The 24,179-nt window shown below is 44.0% G+C and overlaps 1 long non-coding RNA gene across 1 annotated transcript in view; it reads left to right on the top strand.

Annotated features, from left to right (window-relative positions):
- The first annotated feature begins 493 nt into the window (after positions 1 to 493).
- Positions 494 to 24,179, top strand: part of LOC143835716 (uncharacterized) — a 61,089-nt gene continuing 37,403 nt past the window's right edge. The window contains exons 1-3 of the long non-coding RNA XR_013230324.1: positions 494 to 579; positions 12,723 to 12,811; positions 18,731 to 18,782. This is a non-coding gene — a long non-coding RNA (uncharacterized LOC143835716). The remainder of the gene's footprint in view (positions 580 to 12,722; positions 12,812 to 18,730; positions 18,783 to 24,179) is intronic.

Genomic DNA, 24,179 nt, shown 5'->3' with positions numbered 1-24,179 from the left:
GCGTTTTCATGGCAGACTCAATACGGGGTGGTTTGCCAGTGCCTTCCCCAGTCATTACCGTTTACCCCCCAGCAAGCTGGGTACTCATTTTACCGACCTCGGAAGGATGGAAGGCTGAGTCAACCTTGAGCTGACTGCTGGGATTGAACTCCCAGCCTCATTGGCAGACAGCTTCAAATAGCATTTCTACTGCCTTACCACCCTGCGCCACAAGAGTCTCTATATCGTTGTGTTGTTGTTGTTATGTGCGAAGTCGTGTCCGACCCATCGCGACCCCATGGACAATGATCCTCCAGGCCTTCCTGTCCTCTACCATTCCCTGGAGTCCTTTTAAGTTTGCTTGTAGTTTAAACCCATTACTGAGCGTCCTTTCCTCTGCAGCTAACAGAAACAGCATCCTGCCCTCCTCTAAGTGACAACCTTTCAAATGTCCTGCCACCCTAGCTTTCTGATTAGGCTCTCATTTCTCATATTCACAGATCTGCCTCCACATCTCCTTCCAGTGCCCACCCAGTTCCATTCTCTAATGCGCTCCATCAGGGCTGAGGACAACCGCCACCCCCTTCTCCTCCAGAGCAGGTTTGTATGTCTTGTTTCCCCTCTATTTAGTTTTACTCATTTGATATTTTTTTCCTAGGGGAAAGGTATCTATCACTGCATTTTCCTTTCTGTAATTCACCTTTTGAGCTGCTAATTGCCTAAACTTAAATTGCTCTCTTGTTCTTTCAAGTGTTGGTCTGAATCTGAATCTTAGAGGAATGGGAAGGCAACTGTAAGCCGCTTTGAGCCTCCTTCGGGTAGGGAAAAGCAGCATATAAGAACCAACTCTTCTTCTTCTTCCTCTTCTTCTTCTTCCTCTTCTTCTTCTTCTTCTTCTAAGCATAGGGTGGAGACCAAGTATTGCAATACTCCCCAAATATTCTACATGCGAGCAGAGGAGGGTGCCCTAGCATTTTGTGAGCCCTTCACTCTATCACAATTTTGTTTAAAAATGTAGGATAAAATGTATAGATAGATTTGATTTTTGTTTGTTTGTTTGTTTTTTTGTTTGGTTGGTTCTTACACAGCACCAATGAAAAGAGCTGGCAGAGGTGAATTTTTCTCATGTTTACCTTTCTCCATCAGGCTGGCACTAAGAAGCTATTGCAGGGGTCATGTGTCCTATGTAGATGAAAACCCATGCAACAACAGGGGCTGCAGGGAGGAGGGAAAAGCCAATATCACCACTTTTGCACCTTGCAGATAGGTTTAATTACGTAGCCGTGTTGGTCTGAAGCAACAGAACAAATTTAGAGTCCAGTGGCACCTTTAAGATTAACAAAGTTTAATAATAGAATTATAGAATAACTAGCTTCAAAGCCCGTTCCTAAGAACGGGTTTGGAAAGGGTCCCTTCCCCTGCCCCCTGGCCTGGCAGCTTAAGGTGGCCTTGGGCGGCAGCTTGCAGCCAGATCAAGTGGGGCGGGTGGGGGCTGGGCAGCTCGTTACAGAGCTCCTTAGCAGTCCTTATCGAGCAGTCAGCAGGCCGGGTGGCCCTCGTCAGCAGGAACAGCCTAGCAGGCCAAGAGGACTTCGTTAGGAGGCCCTCCACCACGATCCTTTGCTCAGGGCCCTCTCCCCTTACCTGCTGCTGGCTCCAGGCACTGAGGTGTCTGACAGCAAAGAGGCTAGAGTCCAGGGACAGAGGGCGGGAGCTGAAGGGGCAGGGCCAATCAGGGCAAAGCTGGCTGCACCCTGATTGGCCCTATTCCAACTTGGACAGCCGGACATGTCCCACCCCCTAGGCTGTTTCACAGATATATAGAGGAACAACAACGGATAAGGATAGAGTTGGAAGGGACCTCCTGGATCATCTAGTCCAACCCCCTGCACTATATAGGACACTCACAACCCTATTGCTCATGCACTGTAACCTACCACCCCCTTAAGCCTTCACAGAATCAGCCTCTCCATCAGATGGCTAGCCAGCCTCTGTTTTAAAAGATGGAAAACCCACCACCTCTCAAGGAAGCCTGTCAGCTGTAGCTGTCAGGAATTTCTTCCTGATGTTTATATGGAATTTCTTTTGAATTAATTTCATCCCATTAGTTCTGGTCCATCCCTCTGGGGCAAGAGAGAACAACTATGCTCCGTCCTCTATATGGCAGCCTTTTAAATACTTGAAGATGGTTATCAAATCCTCTCTCAGTCGTCTCCTCTCCAGGCTAAACAGACCAAGCTCCCTCAACCGTTCTTCATACATCTTGGTCTCCAAACCCCTCACCATTTTTGTTGCCCTCCTCTGGACACACTCCAGTTTGTCTACATCCCTCTTCAACTGGGGTGCTGAAAACTGAACACAGTGCTCCAGGTGAGGCCGAACCAGAGCAGAGTACAACGATACCATCACCTCCCGTGATCTGGACACGATACTCCGTTTGATACAGCCTAAAATCCCATTTGCCTTTTTAGCCACCAAGTCATACTCTTGACTCATGTTCAATGTATGGTCTACTAAGATTCCTAGATCCTTTTCGCACATGCTACTGCCAAGAGAAGTCTCTCCCATACTATATTGGTGTATTTGGTTTTTCCTACCTAAATGCAGAACTTTACATTTGTCCCTATTGAATTTTATTTTATTCAGTTTAGCCCACTTCTCGAGCCTATCAAGATCATCCTGTATTCTGATTCTGTCTTCGGTTGTTTTTGCTAGCCCTCCCAGTTTAGTATCGTCTGCAAATTTAATAAGTATCCCCTCTAAACCTTCATCCAAATAATTTATAAATATGTTGAACAACACAGGCCCCAGGACAGATCCCTGGGGAACTCCACTTGTCACTCTTCTTCACGAGGATGCTGAACCATTAACAAGTACCCTGTGCTGAGTCTTAGAAATCACAGCTTTCTGTTCCAGCTGCTCAAGGACTGACTGTTTGATTATTTGTTCCAAAATTTTACCAGCTACAGTTGTCAAGCTGATAGGTCGATAGTTACCCAGATCCTCTTTTTTCCCCTTTCTTGAAGATGGGAACAACATTTGCTCGCCTCCAATCAGCTGGCACCTCACCTGTTCTCCAAGAAGTGTCAAAAATAATTGACAGAGTTTCAGAGATTACATCTGCAAGTTCTTTTAGTTCTCTTGGATGCAAGTCATCTGGCCCAGAAGACTTTGTTACATTTAAAGAAACTAGGTTTCCTCTTCAGATACAATATTGTATTTCGCATTGGTGGATTCAGTGTAATTACAACAAGGGAAATAGGAAATGGTGAATCTGGACACTGCTTTTAACTTCTGCCTTCCTTTCTCAGATCCCCTTGAAAATAATGGTGGCCGTTGTTGTTGTTGTTGTTGTTGTTGTTGTTGTTGTTGTTGTTGTTGTTGTTCTTCTTCTTCTTCTTCTTCTTCTTCTTCTTCTTCTTCTTCTTCTTCTTCTTCTTCTTCTTCATCTCAGCCCACGCTCATCTAGAGTGAGGCTCAAACACTATTCCAGTCACTTGTTTCCACCACTCTTTCATATCCTGTAATATATGTATGTATGTAAGCATTTATTTATGCTACTAGGAGCCAAGCCCATTGCATTCAGGAATACAACAGGTGCTAGATTGGGGAGGGGGTAGTGGTGGAAGAACTCTGCAGATGGCTTCCCCCTCCCCCTAGGACTTGGAAAGGCTATAGACAGCTGTTATGGAACTCACCCACAGGGGCAGTTCTCAAGTGGCAGGGATCTGCAGCCTCCGAGCCTCGGAGGGAAATGGAAGGAGGAGGGGATGGTCAGGGGTGGGGGAAGGAAGGCGATTAGCTGGACAGACAGGCAGCCTTATTGGAGGAGGCACTCAGGGGCAGGATCACCACCCTGAGTGGGTGTTAAGTGCTGAGTGGCACTTAAGCCATGAGACATGCTCCTCCTCCAAGCCCTTACCAGAAATATATTATGTGGAACGGACAAACAAATCACTGAAGAAGGTAAAGTCTAAGTAGCAATGTTTCACTTCCACTAACTTTTGAACTGAGGTCCTATGTCTACAACTTGGATCCTTTAGTTACAAGTTTACTGATTTAAGCCTTTTCCAAGTGCTGTTTCTATATCATTCCTCTCAGTCAGAGAACCCCTTTTTGCCCCAGCCCTTAAGCTGTTGGTACTAAACCATCTGTCATTTTTCAACTGCTGTTTTTCGTGTCTCCGCTCAACCTTTCATCTGTTCTCATTAGTTGCTTTCAGAGAGAGGCAGAACCCAGCCTCTCTGTGACAAGGAGCCTTACAAGTGTTAAATGTTAATGCCATTGGTAATTCCTCCTAATTGCCAAAGGGCTTCATATATCCTCTGTCTTGTTCCTTCCCAGATCTTCTCTGTGACCCATTATGCACGGGGGTTTTAGTGTGTGTTTGGGGTGGAATGGCGGCGACTAAAATCACCGATAATGCACGGAGTCGGCTGCAACTGGCCGCAGATTCGGTGCACGCCACCGAAAAAGCTGCGTTAGCGGAACGCGGAAGAAAGCGTAGCTTCCCAGGCGACCAGGCACAACCGGAGGCGGCGCCAAATTGACCGTGTGCATAATCAGGGAGGCCGGAGGGTCAGAGGCGGTGCGACCGCTCAAGCAGCTGCTGGAACGAACGGCGGCGCAGGCCGGGGGGAACCCAAGGGACCATGGACGGAAAGGCGGCCGGAGAGCTCACAGTGGAGGGGGGTGAGGGGATCGCCGCGGCTAAGGACGGCAGAGAGGCCGGCCACCCACCTCCCACCCATTACCAAACACACACCCCAACCACAAACAAGAACGGAGGTGAGGTCTCTAGGAAAATATAAAAACTTTATAAAACAGTGTGAATGAACAAAGCACAAATATACAATACAAAGCTTAAAGTAGGGGAAACAATATAAAGGGGAAACCTATGGGGCAGAGGAACCGGGGCAGCAAAGAAGGGGAGAGGTGAACTGGGAGTAAACTAAGGGGAAGGGGAAACATGCTCCCTCCCCCTCCATGCCTGACAAACCTGGCAGGGCTACGCCTGCGTAGGCTGCTTCCGCCCTTCCTGGCCTCCACCTCTGATGCTCACCAACACAGCGGCGCGCTCGCCTTGCTTCCCCTTGACTCCGCATCGATGCTTTGACACCCGCCGCTCCGGGTTTTGCTGCCATTGCACCCCGTCCCGTGCATAACCGGTTTGCTTTGCGTCTTCCCCCTCCGTGTTTTCCATGTGACCCAAAATCGCCGTTTTGGAGGCCGTGTATAATGGGCCTGTGTGATGATATTGAATGCTGTTTCACATGGCAGTTAAGGCTGCCAACTCTAGGTTAGGAAATAACCAGGAAATTTGGGGATATATTCTGGGGAGTTCAAGGTTGGGGAGGGATGGGATCTCTTTGGGATATAATGGAATAGAATCTACTTTCCAAAGCAGCCACTTTCTCCAGGGCCTCTTCTGCATGATGGATAAGCTGATGAAAACTCACTAAATACATAGTTGTTTTTCTGATCTCTGCACAGAAGAGTGAATTTACTCCATAAAACTGATTTTGCTCTGCATGGTGAACTACCTCTTTGGTGCTTTAAGTGTCTTTTAAGCATTGTTTCTGAAAGATGCTTTACACCGATTCATTTCTCTCCTGCCTGCCTGAGATGCACTATTAGTCATGCAGACAAGCTCCTTAGTTATGCAGATTAGTGACTGCATTAGAGAACAAAGCGGAGTTGGCAAAACTACAGGGGGCAGGGCTATGAATTGTTCCATGCAGAGAGCATTGCCACGTAGTTTTTCAACAGACTATATTCAATGCAGAACAACGATTGTAATATAATAAAGTGGTGTAAACTGGTTGTTTTTTAAACTGTTTTATTTGGCTCCATGCGGAATACCTCCAGGGTAACTGATCAGTTGTAGTTCTGGAAGATCAGTCATATTTCTGGGATTTTCCCAATCTCTTCTGGAGTTGGGCAAGTGTTGTAGTAGTACATTCAAGGTTTCATGGAGGGAGGCACTATTTCTCTCAAGTTTCCCATGACACTGCTAATCAAAATGTAGTAGTTTAGGAGCATAGTGAATTAGCGTTTGTGTGAGTCCTGCATTGAATGTACTGAGGCAAATTTAGCAAGACTGCTAAAAATGTCATAGGACCTCAAACTTGAAAACATTGTAACTTAGCTTGAAACTTTCTTTAGGTAATCAGTTTGGTGAAGTCAGGAGTTTTGACAGTGTTACCACAAAATGGCTTCCAATCTGCCCTCCAGATAATCTAATTTAATGTGAGTATATAAGCAGATGTACATAGCATAGAAATATACTCCTGATGAGTGATAAATTTCTCTCTATGAATCTGGTTGTCAGCACTACAAATCATTTTTATGAGGTTCTGTATGCAGATGGAGAGATCCTTAAAATAGCATTATTCATTTATTGGCAACAACAACCTAAAAGCCCCCACTAGTTCTGGCTGCCCTGGTGCTTTCTGAAGCCTAATCTTTTAGACAGAAAACATATATCATCCAAGTTTCTGGAGAGATTAAAAATCGCTTCAATAAAAAGCATGGACATCCTGTACCTCTTTCATTGCAACAGGAAGCATCAGTGGACTCTTGTTTAGTCTCTATGAGCAGATTTCTTTTTCTGAAATTACGCTACCAAGGTTCTCTAGCTGTGATTCAAAAACTCTGGGGAGGGGGGAATTATGTGATACATAGAGGAAAGTTTCAGATGGCTGAGAATACTCCTGCACATCCAGCAGCCAGAGTTCTCTTTAATGGAATTTCTACAAACAACAGCTGGAAGAAGAAGCTGAACAGTCAGCATCTATGAAACCCAGATAAGCCTGTTGATTTGGAAAGGCCATAAGGAGAACACCATTCCTGATAAAAGATGCTCTCTGTTTTCTGGGGGGGGGGCACTATTTCTCTCAATTTACCCATGACTGCAACATTGCCTACTTGCATGGTAGCTTTCTGTAGCAAGAACTACATTTGTATGCAGTATCTTGTTTGCCCCAAGGAAAGAAACAGTTATGTTGATGCCTTGATTACAGGATGAAGAAGAAACAAGAAGTCTCGAATCAGTGACCACCAACTGTGCAATAATGGAAATATATTGTGCTTGTCCCATAATTGTACAGATCTATTGTTATAGTGACAGTGGGCTGTAGATGCCTTTTTCTAGGCATGTGGACACTGTATGAATTGACTGTCATGAATATTCTGATCCCAGAGTAATTACCCATGATGAGTGGTGCCTGTGGGAAGAAGGTCTGCACCCTTATGAGTGAATATCAAACAATGGCACTGGAAACAGGAGAAGGTATGTCAACTCTATGTAGGAGCATAGAAGGCTGCGGATGACTAAGAAATATGGCTTGTCCCTTGCTAGCCTCCTGCCTCTGCTGCCATTGCCTGATGCCTATCAATTTGAATTTGAGTTTTTCTCCCATTTGGGTGCTACTTAACAACAGACAATTTCTACCTGAAGGATCACTTCACTGGTTGCTGCTACAAGAAAGTGCTGAACAGGATCATAGAAATTAAATTGGACATTGGTTAAATATCTACTTTTGATGATCAAAGGCTACACTGTTTTTTTTTCTTGAAAAGAATGATAGTTAATGCCCTTGAAAATTCAGTCTGAATTAATGTAATGGCATAGTACCTTCTCACTACACTAACTGCACACTTCAAACATGAAAGGATAAAAAATAGCACTTTAAATGTCAAAAATACACACATTTCCTTCACATTTCATTCCAAACCTTCAGAAATTTATAACTGATAATTCAATCACCAATTAGTTTGTATGACCTCCATATGTACTGTTTAGTGTAAGGTGACCAGATTTCAACATTGGTAAAGCGAAACACCATTGACCGGGGGGGGGGGGTTATTGATTAAAAATTTGGTCTATATGGAGCAATAAAAAGTTTCATAGAATGCATAGAATGCAAAAATAGTATTGTAATATATATATTTTAAATTTCAACATAAGTACAATTTGCCAGGTGCCCCTAGATGCCCCTCCAAAAGTGGGACAATCAGGTCACCTTATTTTAGTGATACAGGCTATATGTATCTAGGCACTGTAGATCAATCTGTAGGTTACTAGGCACTGTAGATCAATCATCAGAAAGGCCAAAGCTGAGAGTGAGCTAAGATTGGCCAGGGAAGCCCACTGTAACAAGAAAAGATTTTTCAGTTATGTGAGGAGCAAACGTAAAGTAAAGGAGGCAGTAGGCCCACTGTTGGGTGCAGATGGAAAAACTCTAACGGAGGATGCAGAGAAAGCAGGAAGGCTCAGCGCCTATTTTACATCTGTTTTTTCCCACAGGTCAAAGGGTTTAGGCACATCTAGAGATGGCAGTAGCCAAGGGATAGTGTCTGGGTGGCAGGTTGACATGAACAGAGAGGTTGTCGAGAGGCATTTAGCTGCACTGGATGAGTTCAAATCCCCTGGGCCGGATGAAATGCACCCGAGAGTGTTCAAAGAACTTTCCGGAGAACTTGCAGAACCCTTGTCCATCATCTTTGGGACCTCTTTAAGGACTGGAGATGTCCCAGAGGACTGGAAGAGAGCAAATGTTATTCCGATCTTCAAAAAAGGGAGGAAGGATGACCCGAGAAATTACAGACCAGTGAGTCTGACCTCTATTGTGGGTAAGATAATGGACCAGATATTAATGAAAGCAATCTGTAAACATCTGGAGGACAATTTGGTGATCCAAGGAAGTCAGCATGGATTTGTCTTCAACAGGTCCTGTCAGACCAACCTGGTTTCCTTTTTTGACCAAGTGACAGGTTTGCTGGATCGTGTAAATTCGGTTGATGTCGTTTACTTGGATTTTAGTAAAGCTTTTGATAAGGTTCCCCAAGATGTTCTGATGGATAAATTGAAGGACTGCAATCTGGATTTCCAGATAGTTAGGTGGATAGGGGGGAATTGGATAGAGAACCGCACTCAAAGAGTTGTTGTCAATGGTGTTTCATCAGACTGGAGGGAGATGAGTAGCGGGGTACCTCAGAGCTCGGTGCTCGGCCCGGTACTTTTTAACATATTTATTAATGATCTAGATGAGGGGGTGGGTACAGAGGAGAGTGACAAGGATGATCTGGGGCCAAGGGACCAAGCCCTATGAAGATAGGTTGAGGGACTTGGGAATGTTCAGCCTGGAGAAAAGGAGGTTGAGAGGGGACATGATAGCCCTCTTTAAGTATTTGAAAGGTTGTCATTTGGAGGAGGGCAGGATGCTGTTCCCGTTGGCTGCAGAGGAAAGGACACGCAGTAATGGGTTTAAACTACAAGTACAACGATATAGGCTAGATATCAGGAAAAAAATTTTCACAGTCAGAGTAGTTCAGCAGTGGAATAGGCTGCCTAAGGAGGTGGTGAGCTCTCCCTCACTGGCAGTCTTCAAGCAAAGGTTGGATACACACTTTTCTTGGATGCTTTGGGATGCTCTGGGCTGATCCTGCGTTGAGCAGGGGATTGGACTAGATGGCCTGTATGGCCCCTTCCAACTCTATGATTCTATGATTCTATGATTCTATCTATATTCTAATACCCAAGTCGGCCAAATTGGAAGAGACTTAAATCCATAGAATGAGCATGTGAATTAACTTGTCGACTCTTTCTGCAAATCTGGAAAATACTCCAGGTTTGCAGAAAAATCTAAAATATAGAAAACAAACAGCAACACACACACATTATGAACAAAATTGTGAAAACTGCCTATAGCTAAGAAATGGATGTCCTCAATGACTGTTGCTGGTTTCTGTCAGTAAAAGTCAGGAGAAAGGGACATGGTCCTTTCCAGGATTGTTTTAGCATTTGAGAGAAGAAAAAGAAGAACTATTTTTTGTACCCCACTTTTTACTACCTGAAAGAATCTCAAAGTGTCTTAGAATTGCCTGCTTTTCATGCTTTTCCACATGTACAAAATGTAGCTGGACAGCCTCAGGATGTTGGCGACATATTCAGCCCCCTCCACATGATGTTGCCAACATCCTGAGGCTGTCCAGTAGGTGTTTCACTATTTCACCTTTTTATACCGTGATCTGGTAAATCCAGGAAAGTGGATTTACCACCCTAAAATGTGCAAGCCACTGGTGAGCAACCAGTGAGCAACCAGCAAAAAGACTGTATGGAGGGGAAATGCGCTATAGTCTGGGCCCTTGCACCCGCCCTCACATCTCCTCCATTTCCGCCATCTTGCTGCCCAAGTTCCTCCTTCCTTTCCTCTTCTTGTGTCATACCCCCATCCCTTGTGTTCCTTTTCTTCCCCACACCCCACTGGCCTGCCTACCTGCACCTCAGAAAATGGCAAAAAATACTCTCCATGCCCGCATGTAAGAAAATTAGCTTACCAAAAAGAAAGGTTCAGCCAATCTCTGCTGCACAAGTTTCCACATGCAGGGCATTATGTATGTCAATATTAGTTTGGGAATATTTTTAAAGCCTTGGACTCCTGCCCTCTTTCTCCTCAAGCAATTCTGAAGCTGGGGCAGTGCTGCCTGAGCCACCATCACCTCCCCCCTGTGCACGCACACACACACACACACACACTCACCAGCAGAAGATGCTTCCCTATGAGGCAGTACCTGAGGAAAGAAAAGCAGCTCTTGGCCAACTGGTGAGGCAGGCTGTCCCTCTCTCCTTCCATCCTCTGTTGTGGGAGAGAGTGACAAGGTCAGACAAGTTTCTTCTTCTCCTTCTCCTTCCTTATTTGAGGACAAGTCAGAGTGAGCTGAGGAAGGGGTCCATTTCCAGGGTTTTTCACTCCCAGTGCACCTCTGTTGACAGCCTGTTCTGAGGATAATGATTCAAACTGCTTTGAGCTTCCATTGTGGAGAAAGTTAGGCTATAAACAAAGTAAACAATAAATATAGCTGAAGATGAAGGGGAGATAAACGGTTGGTGGATTGGTAGGAAGGAGAGAAGGCATCAAAGAATGATGACAATATGGGGATTGCCAGATGGAGGGAAAGAGAAAATAGTTTAAGATGAGAGAGTGGAAAATGGGCCTTTTCAGTTCTTTGCAGATTCTCACTTACCTGGGTATATTTAATAAAAACAAGCTAGCAGAAACACTCAAATACACAGTCAATATATTGTTACATATGTACATATCAGTTTTGATAAGGCATTCATAGCTGAAAACCGTGGGAGAATTATTGCCTTTTTATTGTCGATGTATGTTTTACTGTATGTGGAATTCAGTCCTCATGCTAGGAAATGTCCATGTCTCTCTGTGTGTGCTACTTTTTTGCTTTTCTTTTTCCTTCACTACAGTTTGATCAATGCTCAGCCATGTGAAAAATCTTGCTTTAATTTCGGTTTTATATTTACTACTAAACTTGTAAAAAAACATTAAACATTTCACAGCAGAAGCTCGACAATTTTACATCAATTGCAAGCCAACTTTGGCACTTTTCCATTAAGTCAGTTTGTTTTTCTAAAATAAAACTAATATGACATAATGTATAATCTAATTTGGAAATTACAATTTACTTGGAAGGATTATGCTGCCAGCCAGTACCAACAAAGAAAGAAATTATTTGAGAATGTTTCTTTTCCTTCATAACATGGCTGATAATTTATTTTTCCTTCAGAAGATTACTTTCTCTTTACAACATTTCCTGCTGGAGTGATTTGCATTAGGATTAAATAATATGTTCCATGATTACCTTCTGCACTGAAGAAAGTAAAGTTTTCCTGGAGTGAAACTCAAGGTGTAAAAATTACCATCCTATTAAGGAATGCACTTCATTTTCTTTGTTGTGAAGTGTGTTGATAATTATCAACTCAACAAGCCATAGGAAAAAGGATGTTACTCAACATAAAAATATTTTACATGAAGAGGCAATTTGAAAGTAGCTGAGTTTACATACCAAGATCACAAGCAAATTTAGCAGAGGAAAAACTTAAAATCAGGGTATTTATTTAATCATTCAGCTATATTATACTTATCCATTAGGCATGGTAGGCATGGTGCCTAGGGCCCATGTACTTTCAAAGGTCATGAAAATATTTTAATTTCTTTTAAAAATAGAAGAAAAAATGACATTTTAGGGTAGAAGAAACTTTTTTTGTCACATCAGAAAATAAATGAAATGTTTAGGGCTGACAAAAATCTATTACCTTTTGCTCCAAACAGAAAAAAATGTTTAGAGTTATATCAAACTAGTATTCAAGCCCGCTGTATTCTGAATGCAGCGGGCGCTAGGCAAGGGAGCCCCCGGCAGCCGGGCGCAGGGCGGCTGGCGGGGGCTCATTGGGCTGCGGCCTGATGCGGCGAGAGGCGCTTTGCGCCTCTCACCGCGTCAGGCTGCCGGGAAGGAAGCCCCCGGCAGCCACGCTGCACGCGGCTACCGGGGACTCCCTTGCCAGCGGCCTGACGTGTGTGGGAGGCTCTTTGCGCCTCCCGACGCGGCAGGCCGCTGGCAAAGGAGCAAGCTGCGCGCAGCTCGCAGTTGCTCCGGGGCGGAAATCGGAGGGACCAATGGACGGTGTTCAGATGTTATTTTCAATAATGATATTTTTATGGTGGGAGGAGACAAAAGTGCCTAAAAGTTGTGATGTGGGTTTCTCTGTCATGTGGGTTTCCATCATTAGATTATGTCATACAACTTACAGCAAAACTGGAAACCGGCAAGAAAATTGTTAGGGATCATCAGTTTGCACAAGTCATTAATTTTTGGAGTGGTCCAATGTAACAAGAAAGATCCATGCATATAAGCAGCATTCTGTTCTTTCCATTCTATTCCAGGTGTTTGCAGGGCAGCATCAAGTTGATACAGGAAATCTGAAGCAGAGTGTCACTACCAGCAACAGTGGCCAGGAAAGTGCAGCTCTTTGGTTAGTTCCAACGCTAACAATTTGTTCCAATGGCTACTGAACTTTTATATGCTGGAGATGCTTATGTTGGTCCTGTCGTGCCCCCCCCCCCCCCCCCAGACATGGCATGTTCCTTAAAGGGCCTCTGCTCATATCTGATGAATCATTCAGCATCTCTAGTGAGTTGGACTTGGTGATTGCAAATGAAGACATTCTTGGGAGATCAGAGGGTTGATGACAGATGCAAGGTTGTAAGCCTCAACTGAGAAATCTTGAACAGGTCCCTCTTCCCCAAAATTTACTCTATGTCCTTTGAAAAACTGGAGGCAGCCACAGACAGATGGTGGAGGGGATTTGGCAACAATGAGAATGTCTAATTGTGTGAGTAAACAGGGTGATCATGCAAACAAATATAGCCAAGCTCATTCAGATGTTTCACCAAGAAACTCACAAGTAGACCTTGACTGAAACTAGTGGAAATTGGAGCATATCTAAATCCTGGATCCTATTAAAATGGTTGTTTATTTCTGGAGCTAATAGCGGTACTATTGCAACTGAATCAAGTCCCAACACTTTTACAAATATGAAAAACAGTTCACATTGTTTAGTGTCAATGGAAATACTTCAATGATATAAACATGGTGGCAGAGAGATACTTGGTCTAGTCAAAAGTTAAGCCAAAAGGATTTTAGATGATTTCACTTTATACAAATGAGATTACAATGGCATAAAAGCAAGGTTGCTTTTTTAAAAAGATAAACACAAATGAATTGAGCAGCTAGAAAGGAAGTTGCTTTCTCCCACATGCAAAAGCGATACATTCAGGCACAAAGGCTCAATCTGATAAAGAATGCATAGTCTCATCCAAGGTGTGATACAAACCAAACAAGACTTTTTTTTGTTATGAAAATATCACATCTGCTTTCCCCTATTCAATAAGAGGCTAATCGTTTATTACAAGGTAACATATTTATTTACAGTGTTTATATATTGCTTTTCAGTAGAGTGTTTGCAAGGTCAATTATGTAGTAAAATAAAGTAACTGCTCTTTTCTTCTCTGAAGCTTTCACTATAATTTTTCTCCTGCTCTGCTTCTTGAGTCCCCTGACCTTTCTGGGCAGCTTCTATCAGATGCTGTTGTTTAAGGAACAGGTGGGCTTCTCCAAATGGATGCTGCTTGTTGTTGCTGTTGCTGTCTGACAAAGGTCACACCCAGGTCCGGTATAAGTATTTGCAGGACCCTAGCACCAGACCCAGAATAGGGCCCTTGTTAGTTGTTGTTATGTTCATTTCTGACTCCTGGTGACTTTATGAACAAAGGCCCACTTTGTTCTATCTGCAGTCATTTCTTTAAGTTTGTGTAAGGTCAATCCACCTATGTCTTTAATACCAATGACCCTACCCACCCCAACTTGGCTGTAGACACCATAAATGGACCAGGCAAACATGCTTAGGATCATACCGCAACTTTCAACACAGAGCCACGTGGCAGAACAAACTAGGTCAAGAAAGTATTGAGTTCAGTAGCACCAATTTTTAGTTACAAAATATTTATTATAGCCAAAACTTCCAATGACAATTTTTTAATCAATATTAAGGACACATCAAACTCACAAGATGTCATAGTTCACATCAAAATCACAAGACGTCATAGTTCACATCAAAATCACAAGATGTCATAGTCCCATTGTATACAGCATTGGTCAGACCACACCTGGAGTACTGTGTGCAGTTCTGGATGCCTTACTTCAAGAAGGACATAGATAAAATTGAAAGGGTACAGAGGAGAGCAACGAAGATGATCTGAGGTCAAGGGACCAAGCCCTATGAAGATAGATTGAGGGACTTGGGAATGTTCAGCCTGGAGAAAAGGAGGTTGAGAGGGGACATGATAGCCCTTTAAGTATTTGAAAGATTGTCACTTGGAGGAGGGCAGGATGCGGTTTCCGTTGGCTGCAGAGGAGAGGACTCGCAGTGATGGGTTTAAACTACAAGTACAACGATATAGGCTAGATATCAGGGGGAAAAAAATTCACAGAGTAGTTCAGCAGTGGAATAGGCTGCCTAAGGAGGTGGTGAGCTCCCCCTCACTGGCAGTCTTCAAGCAAAGGTTGGATACACACTTTTCTTGGATGCTTTAGGATGCTTTGGGCTGATCCTGCGTTGAGCAGGGGGTTGGACTAGATGGCCTGTATGGCCCCTTCCAACTCTATGATTCTATGATTCTATGATCACAATCATCCAAAAAGAGCAGCCTTGCATCCCCTGCAGAATCTACGGAGGTCCCTCAGGCACACACCTCTTTAGGCAGCTGGTTTCACAGGACAGAGGCCATGATTAAGAAGGCCCTCACCCTTGTTGATGCAAGAGAAGCAATTCGTGGACCAGGGACCTCCAATAAATGACATAATGAATACTAGAGAAGATGAGGAGGGTCATGTCAAGAGGGGTGATCCTGAAAATATAAGGGACTCAGGCCATTTAGTGCTTCAAAAATGAGTACCAACATTTTGAATTGGCACCAGAAACTAATTGTGAGCCAGTGTTGCTGCTATAGGATCGGTGTGCTGACCAGGACACTTACTTACTTACTTACTTACTTACTTACTTACTTACTTACTTACTTACTTACTTATTTATTTATTTATTTATTTATTTATTTATTTATTTATTTATTTATTCATTCATTCATTCATTCATTCATTCATTTATTTATTTATGTATTTATTTATACCGCTCTTCCCTACGGCTCTGGCCAGTTTACATAAAACATTTTGGAACATTCACATAGGACACTATCAAAATCAATATAACAGTATAACAATAACAACAACACATCAACTGCAACAATTAGAACGGTGCTTCAACAGTAACTGGACAATCCCTCAGTAGCTTCGGTCCTTCCATCTGGGGGGGCATCTGTAGATGTTATGGGTCAGTCGGCCCCACCAAATGCCTGTCAGAAACTTGGCAGCTGCATTCTGGACCACTTGTACATCCCAAAACATCTTCAAAGGCTATTTGGCCATTGCATAAGCACATCAAAGGTCCTGACTATACATCTCTAGCCAAAGTGGCTTCTGATATCCCAGATATCCCCTCTGATAGCATCAAGATTTCTCTTTTTATACCTGAGTGCTATGGCAGCCATCTAGTTTGGATGGCCTCATTCGATTGTCGTGGTTGCCCTGATGTGTGGGCTAACTAAAGCGTGTGCTAACTAAAAATGCAGCCCATTTCCTTGTTTGGTGGCCTCATTGCGAGATCCTTTTTCCAACTGGAAGGACACTGCTGGAATGAACTCTGAATTTGGGTGCAATATACTTGAGTATAAAACTACTTTTTCAGCACATTTTTTAATGCTGAAAAAGACCCCCTAGGCTTATACTTGAGGGTCCCCACTTACCTGTTATTGTTGATATTGTGGTTAAATTAGTTGCCTTGGCTAAAATTTGGGTCAGCTTATTGTCGAGTATATATGGGTATTTCTAGAGAGAATAGGACTTTGGACTATGCTGGTCTCCCAGCCTTGGACATGGGTGGGGTGAGAAACGGTTAGAGTTTTTCCTTAGAACTCCATCACACTGTTTTTGCTCAACTTGCTACCTTGTACTGTTGTAACCTTAGCATATTTTTGTGTCCGGGTGGAAAGGGCGGGGCGGTGGGAGGACAGCCGCGGGGCCCAGAGGCAGCGCCCATTCCACCCAAGGCCCTACCAGGAGGCAGGGGAAAAGTGGAAGATGGCACATCCTGAGCCCCAGTGGGGGGCCCAGGGACTCCCAGAGAACACACAGAGCAATGTGGCAAATGGCACCATGGGACGACGGTGATGGGGAAAGACTCACCCAAATCGCACACAGCTGACTGGAGCCAGGAGCCCCGAGCGATGCATTCCAACCCATAGAAGAGCAATGAGCATCCCGACGGGGGTGGAACGAGTAGTGCCACCCACCTGCACTGCCCCCCCAGACTCCGGGGGGGACAGAGCAGGGTGGAATCCACTGTGCAAGGAGGCAGGGGAAAAGGAGAAAGCACAGCCCATGTATTAGGGGCGGGACTGAGGACAGGGGAAAGGGGAAATATACCAGCATCCAGAAGACAGCATCCAGGGGTGGGAACTCAGAGACAATCCTCAAACAGCCCGTGGGTGGGCAGGTGGGTGGGGGAAGCTTCAGCACAGTGCCCCAACCCGCTCATCCTAGGGAAGGGCCCGTTTGAGAACAAGGAGCCATCGGCACCTAGAGAGAGGAAGAGAACAATACGTACCTGGGAAGGAACGATGCTCAGAGTGGGAAGGGCCAGGAAAAGGAGCGGGGCAGGGAAGGGGTTTAAATGCACAGGGCAGAGACAGGAGGGGAGGATAAAAGGGGAAGAGAGAGAGCACGAGGAGGTAGTAAGAAGAGACGTGTATGCAGACTGTTTTGTTGGAGATGGAGTGAAGTTTAAAGCATTTCTCAAGCAACGGAGAGTACCAGTGTTTCTTTCCAGGGCTAAGGAAGTAAAGGGAACAGACGTCAGAAGAGAGCATGGCCAAAAGAGGGGCCAAACTCACCCCCACACTTTGGAATATACTCTCTTTTCAAAAGCTTCACTCTGGTGTGATTCCTTTGGCTCTAAGCATCCTGTGGGTCCCGCGAAAGGGGCAGTCTGAGCCTAGGCTCTCTCTCAGGGGTGAAAGGGTGACCCAAATATCCTCACATTCTGCATAGAACATGTTACAGTAGTCCAGTCTTGGATAAAAAGGTAAAGGTAAAGGTTTCCCCTGTGCAAGCACCGAGTCATTTCTGACCCTTAGGGTGACGCCCTCTAGCGTTTTCATGGCAGACTCAATACGGGGTGGTTTGCCAGTGCCTTCCCCAGTCATTACCGTTTACCCCCCAGCAAGCTGGGTACTCATTTTACCGACCTCGGAAGGATGGAAGGCTGAGTCAACCTTGAGCCGGATGCTGGGATTGAACTCCCAGCCTCATGGGCAAAGCTTTCAGACGGTGGCCTTACCACTCTGCGCCACAAGAGGCTCTTCAGTCTTGGATAATTGTTGAGTAAATTACCATGGTGAGGTCATTCCAAGGAAGATTGGTGGGCTTGGCATAGATAGTAAATCTTTGTCTCCAAGGTCACATATTTGTCCATGGAGAGCAAAGAATCAAGCCATTCTCACAAATTCCTGATGGAGTCAACTGTAGAAAGTCAGACCCCATTAAGGGTTAGTAGAAGTGCCCCCCCCCCCACTTGGCTTCCCCAGCTATATAATCACTGCCATAGAGCAGTTCTGTCAGAGTGGTGGCTTCTGATCTGGAGAACCAGGTTTAATTCCCTACTCCTGTGGTCCCCAACCTTTTTATGGTTGAGGACCAGCTCCGGGGGGGGGGGGAGAGCTGGTGGTCTGGGTGCCGTGCATGCACGTTAGTGCCCCCTGGTGGTGAAAATGTGCATGTGCAGAGCTGCCATGCATGTGTGTTTTCACCACCAGGGGGCGCTAACGCACATGTGCGGCAGCTCCGTGCATGCACGTTTGTGTCCACCAGCATGCCTGCCTCTTCTCCCCACCTCTCGCAGCAAGAAGCTAGCCGGGCCTCAAGTGAAGCGGCTGCTTTGGTGGCCGCTTCTCACGCAGCCTGGTGAGCTTCTCGCTGTGTGTGTGTGTGGGGGGGAGGCAGGCGTGGCCGCCGGCGGCCCGTTACTGAGGCCTTCACGGCCGGGGGTTGACGACCCCCGCCCTACTCCACTTGTAGCCCACTGGGTAATCTTTGGCTAGTCACAGTCCTCTTAGAGATGTTCTTACAAAAGAACAGTTCTATCAGAATTCTATCCACCCCATCTACCTCACACGGTGTCTATTGTGCAGAGCGGAAGGGAAGGTGATTGTAAGCTGCTTTGAGACTCCTTCGGGTAGTGAAAAGCATGATATAAAAACTTATTTTTTCCTTCTTCTTCTAGATGGATTTAGCTTCAAACAAGTCTCACCTAGCCATTCCACCACTGCATCCAGGTATGAGGCCAAGAATGGAATTCCATCGATAAGAGGCAGAGCTGGGTGTCAATCTGCATATTGATGACACCCCACTCCAAACCTCCTTAAAATCTCCTCTTGATGGCACATTGAGATGTTAAAATATGTTAAATAAGAACAATTTCATTCACTCTAAAAGAAGCATTCATTTTAAAGGATTACATGTTTTACCGGCATCCCCCCCCCCCAGTGCTACCATAAATTTCCTAATTTTTAATCAGAAGTGTTAAAAAAGCTGGGTTTTCCTTTCCCCCCCCCACACTTATCTTTAGTGATGACAATGACACTATCCCCATCTGGCCTGCTCTTTGATTTGCTACACCCGCAAAGGAACTTAGAGTTAAAGTTGCCATTTGCCAGGTAGGATAGGGAAACTGCTGCCCCCAATCCCCTATTGCCCAGCAAAAGATGCAGGGCTGGAACAGAATCCTGCCATGTCACATCATCATTTCAGCTGCACAACCGAAAGAGACATCACTGGGTCCTTTGACACTGTAGCATACACCTGAAACTTTACGGGTTTCCATAGCTGGAAACATTACCGAAGAAAAGAAGAGCTAGGTTTTTATACTTAGCTTGTTACTACCCAAAGGAGTGTAAAAACAGCTTATATTAGCCTACCCTTCCTCTTCTCACAACATACTTATGAGGTAGGTGAGGCAGAGAGAGCTCTAAGAGGACTGTGAGATTGCCCCAAGGTCACCCAGCTGGCTGCATGTGGAGGAGTAGGAACACCTAGTTCTCCAGATTAGAGGATACCACTCTTAACCACTACACCAAGCTGGCTCTCAGTGATTTTCTACCCCCAACGTATCCCACCTCTGTCCATCTCTCCACTGACTTACCTCAGTGTTTATGTGGCATGATTGTCTGCAGATGGATCAAGGGTTGCTAAAGCTAGGGTAATTCTCTCATATGGCAGGAATAGTGTGAGTTATGACAATATAAGTAGTGCTTATAAGTAGACAAACCCCCTGAAAGGTCTAAGGATGGGGGGCATGTCCCAAACTAGTGCATTATTGGCTTGAGTGGATGTATGGGCCCAGGGAGGAAATGCCATTGGAGCGTGAGCAACTTGCACTGATGCAGGAACATATATCGGCCAATAGTAAAATAGGTTATTCATATCCTGGTGTCTCATGGCTTTTCTTTGGGAGTATTGCTAGAACAGTAATTCTGTGAAGAAGGCACTCAACAGCCAGCATATCTGGATAGTATTTTCATATTAGACAGATAAAATATCCAGAAATTTTGAAGCAATGGATAAACCCTGTTGTTCGTTGGTTTAAAAAAAAACACTAGAATTTTTTGAGGAAAATGAAATGTATCAAATAATTTTACAAAACAAATTCTTTTTCTTTTGCTTTAACAGCATTTTTTGATATCAAGTCATTTTAATACAGTAAGATAACATTTTAAATGCATCTTACATGAAGTAAGACAACATTTATACATCATTTTTTACAATATATATTTTGAGTGAGTTAACTTTTGCCTTAAAAGCATTTTACTCATTAGAAGAGGAAAATCAATATTTCATAGGAATTTTTCATTGGTGCTCAAAATCCCCCAGTTTTTCATTTGAAAAAATGCCCTTCATTTTCAAAGAACATCACCTCCCCCCTCTCCCCCCGGCCATTATCTCATTGCAATACAAGTATTTAAGAGCACTCCTTATGGTATTAATGTCACACGTGAATGCTATGAATGCAAGATAGAACATGGAAGAAAAATCAAATGTATCTTCCCACAAATAGAAATGTTATATTTATAGTGCGGTCTGATTTAAGGAAATGCCAGTTTAAGCCACATGTGTGAAAATGCCCCTAGTAATGCTTAAAGTTTCTGGCTAAATCCTGGGACTTACACTTGAATGCTTTCAGGTTCATTTCAGAGCTTGTAATTCTGTGATTGTATATTTTTATTGCTGTAATATATTACCAGCAATGTGACAGCTATGAGTCCTTGGGCAAGTAATGGGCTCTTGTAATTCTCAGTGACTGCTGCATGGACCAATGACCTTTGAAAGACAGTTTCCTGTCTGTATCCATACACAGTAGTATGAAGAGAAGACAAATGACACCGTGTGCTGGTGTGTGCTGCGTATGTTTGGCCTCAGCCAAACATATGCAAACATAGTCTGTCTCAGGAAAGCAAAAACTAAGCATGTTTAATACATCTGAGCCATATTTTTGGGAAATGAGCATGGACATTGTGAAACAACCTTCATATACCCTTCCATTAAAAAATATCAGTCAGGTTCTCAGTGTGGCATTTGAGGACAATAAACATGTTGTTGCCATAATTCACTGTGTTTCCTGAGGGTTAACAGAGGGGGAAAAAGAAACCAAATGATTTTTTAGGGAAGTGCCATATTGAGATTGACAGGCTGATGTAAACCATTGACTGGGTGTCTAACGTGCTGTCAAATAGAATCCCTGTTTGTCATCTGTAACCAATTACATTTTCATTGTGTTAAACAACATTGATATGATCTGTTCTACAGGGCTGTAGCTGAAATTTCTTTACCCAGACATCCCACATCCCCTCATATTTGTCTCCATCTGGGAACTATTGTTGGTAATGTCGCATATGCTTCAATACACCCAAAGGGATACTGCTTTTGGATGCAAAACTGATGAAAGGAAATCATGAGACTGATGAGATAACTTACTCAGAAATAAGCCCTGGGATCTTCCTTATAGATGCAAGAAATGATAAACACTCTAGGTAACCAACAAAACAATTAGATTCATCTTTAAACATCCCCTTTCAGTAATTATAGACCTCCATTTAAAAAACTAACGAGACTTGGAGAGTTGATTTGAACAAAACAAAAAAAGCAGCAGTCTGAGTGTTCATTGTATCTAGTTACAGCAAAATGATCATTGGTCTTTGTGTGTGTGTGTGGCGTAGATAGAAGACTGTGGCAGCTATCACCACAACTGCCATTTATATCATTCTTTTTTGGCATTCAACCATGAAGTTCTCCAATCTTATGGCATTTCTATTTGTGGAGGTGGGGTCATATCTCACTGCAGATCCCCTCACTTTGCCCCATGAGGGTCTGCTGACCCAAGGCATTCATAGCATGAATGCTGAACTGAGTCTTCCTGGGTAAAGTTTTGTTACCTTTGTCACTATTTTGATAAGTTTAAAAGAGTGTGTGTGATTCTTCCTTTGTCAGCCTTGTAAATCTGTACAGTAAGGGCCATGGTAACTGATGATATGTTTCTTGACACACCCCAAGCATTTTTAGAAAGTGGACAGGGAGACAGGACTTTTGCCCAGTAGAACTTCTGATTGGCCATTGAATTAGGTAGTTATGCAGATTAAAAATAAAACATTGCTTGGCAGCAGCTGCCACCACAAAACAAAGGTGTGTAAGATAAACAATCCTTATCCATTGTTGTTCCTCTATATATTTATGAAACAGCTTAGGGGGTGGGACATGTCTGGCTGTCCAAGTTGGAATAGGGCCAATCAGGGTGCAGCCAGCTTTGTCCTGATTGGCCCTGCCCCACAGCTCCCACCCTCTGTCCCTGGACTCTAGCCTCTTTGCTCTCAGATGCCTCAGTGCCTGGAGCCAGCAGCAGGTAAGGGGAAAGGGCCCTGGGCAAAGGGTCATGGTGGAGGGCTTGCTAATGAGGGCCTCTTGGCCTGCTAGGCTGGCCTTGCTAATGAGGGCCTCCCAGCCTGCTAGGCTGGGCCTGTTGACAACCTGCTAAGGAGCTCTGTCTCGGCCCTGCTAACAAGTTGCCCAACCCCCGCCTGCCCCACTTGATCTGGCAGCGAGCTGCGGCCCAAAGTCACCTTAAGCTGCCTGGCCGGGGGCTGCCTGGCCGTTCTTAGGAACGGGCTTTGAAGCTAGTGTATATATATATATTTAAAAAAACAATATGAATGATTTTAAAAGGCATCTTTTTATACAGAGCTTCTGCATGAGATGTTAAAGATTTACAGATAGCAGTAGGCGTAACATGACTCCTCCCCAGGAAAGTTGTCTGTTCCTCTCCCTCCACAAACATTGTCTTCCACCAATGGATGAAGACTGTTCTGTTTTGTTTGGCATTCCCTCACTCCCCTTCCTACCTATTTATGGTTTTTCAATTGTTGTTTTAATTGTTTTTATAAAATCAGCTTTAAAATACAGATATTTGATTGAATATATACACTGAATGTGCACCTGCTTATTTTAGCTCCACGTATAAATGGAACACCTTTGTACACAACTGATATATCCAATCCTTAGTTTCTCCTCCATTTTGAGTGATAAAGTTCATGTTACTGGATATAAACCAATAACACAATTTAGTATTTGAGTTGGATCCCAACAATTATTTCTGTGCTTGCAAGGAACAGATTTTTGCCAACTCCCCCCTCCCATGTTATACCTCCAATCCTTCCCTCATACTGTTCTTGGGGTAGGTTCCCCTATTTCTTCAAGAACAGCAAGGGGGTATTTTGGGCTTTACAAGGAGGGAGAAAAGCCAAAAAGTCACGGTCCATTGAATGAAATGCTTCAGTCAGCAGAGATTGAGGTTTGAATCCAAGCCTTTTATGTTGATTGAATTGAACCAAATGGGGCAGTGCTATTTTGCATCTGGTATGCGTATATTTTTGACTCTATATACAATCCTTCAGTGGCTATGGTGTTAGAACACCTTTTGACTTTTTACAAGTATCTCTGGCTTTCAGGGGGTGATTGCTTTGTGTGAGTGTGTGTGCTTGAAAGAGCATTTTCTTTAATGGGACTTGCGTGGTGCTGGCAAATTCATCAAGACTGAATCTGGCTTCCACTCTCACAGTTCACCATGATAATCCTTTTGAGCCTTGGGAGATGTCTGAATACCATTGCTCTGTGGTCTATGACCTCACTCCTCATTACAATAAGTGAAAAGGCTGCACTTCTTAGTGTCATAAATAACCAGTTAGCATTAATATTAAGCACTGAGAAAGAATGCCGGCCAATAATTCACAAAAGCAGTGTTTCCTTTGAGATTCATTTTTTTAGCCAAACGTGCATTTAACATAACTGTGGTCTTGTACATTATGGAACCAGCAAAGCTTTAGAACAATTAAAAAGACTGGAATTTAATGGAAACAAATCTGCCCATATAAATCCCTTTAGGAGAGAAGGATTACGAATCCATATCTCCATCTACACATTTAAAAGTCAAATGTCTTTAGATTGATTTGTCTTTCCCCACAACAACCATGCCCCCTTCAAGGATCGCTGCCTTGTTGTGGCAAGGGGGCTTGCGTAGTTCAGTGAAGCTATGAGCTATGCCGTGCAGGGCCACCCAAGACGGACAGGTCATAGCTGAGAGCTCTGACAAAAGGTGATCCACTGGAGAAGGCAATGGCAAACCACTC

This window comes from Paroedura picta, chromosome 4 (genome assembly GCF_049243985.1).
Source record: "Paroedura picta isolate Pp20150507F chromosome 4, Ppicta_v3.0, whole genome shotgun sequence".
In the NCBI taxonomy this organism is placed as follows: Eukaryota; Metazoa; Chordata; class Lepidosauria; order Squamata; family Gekkonidae; genus Paroedura; species Paroedura picta.
The sequence above is the reverse complement of the archived record's forward strand: the minus strand, read 5'-3'. Positions and strand labels throughout refer to the sequence as shown.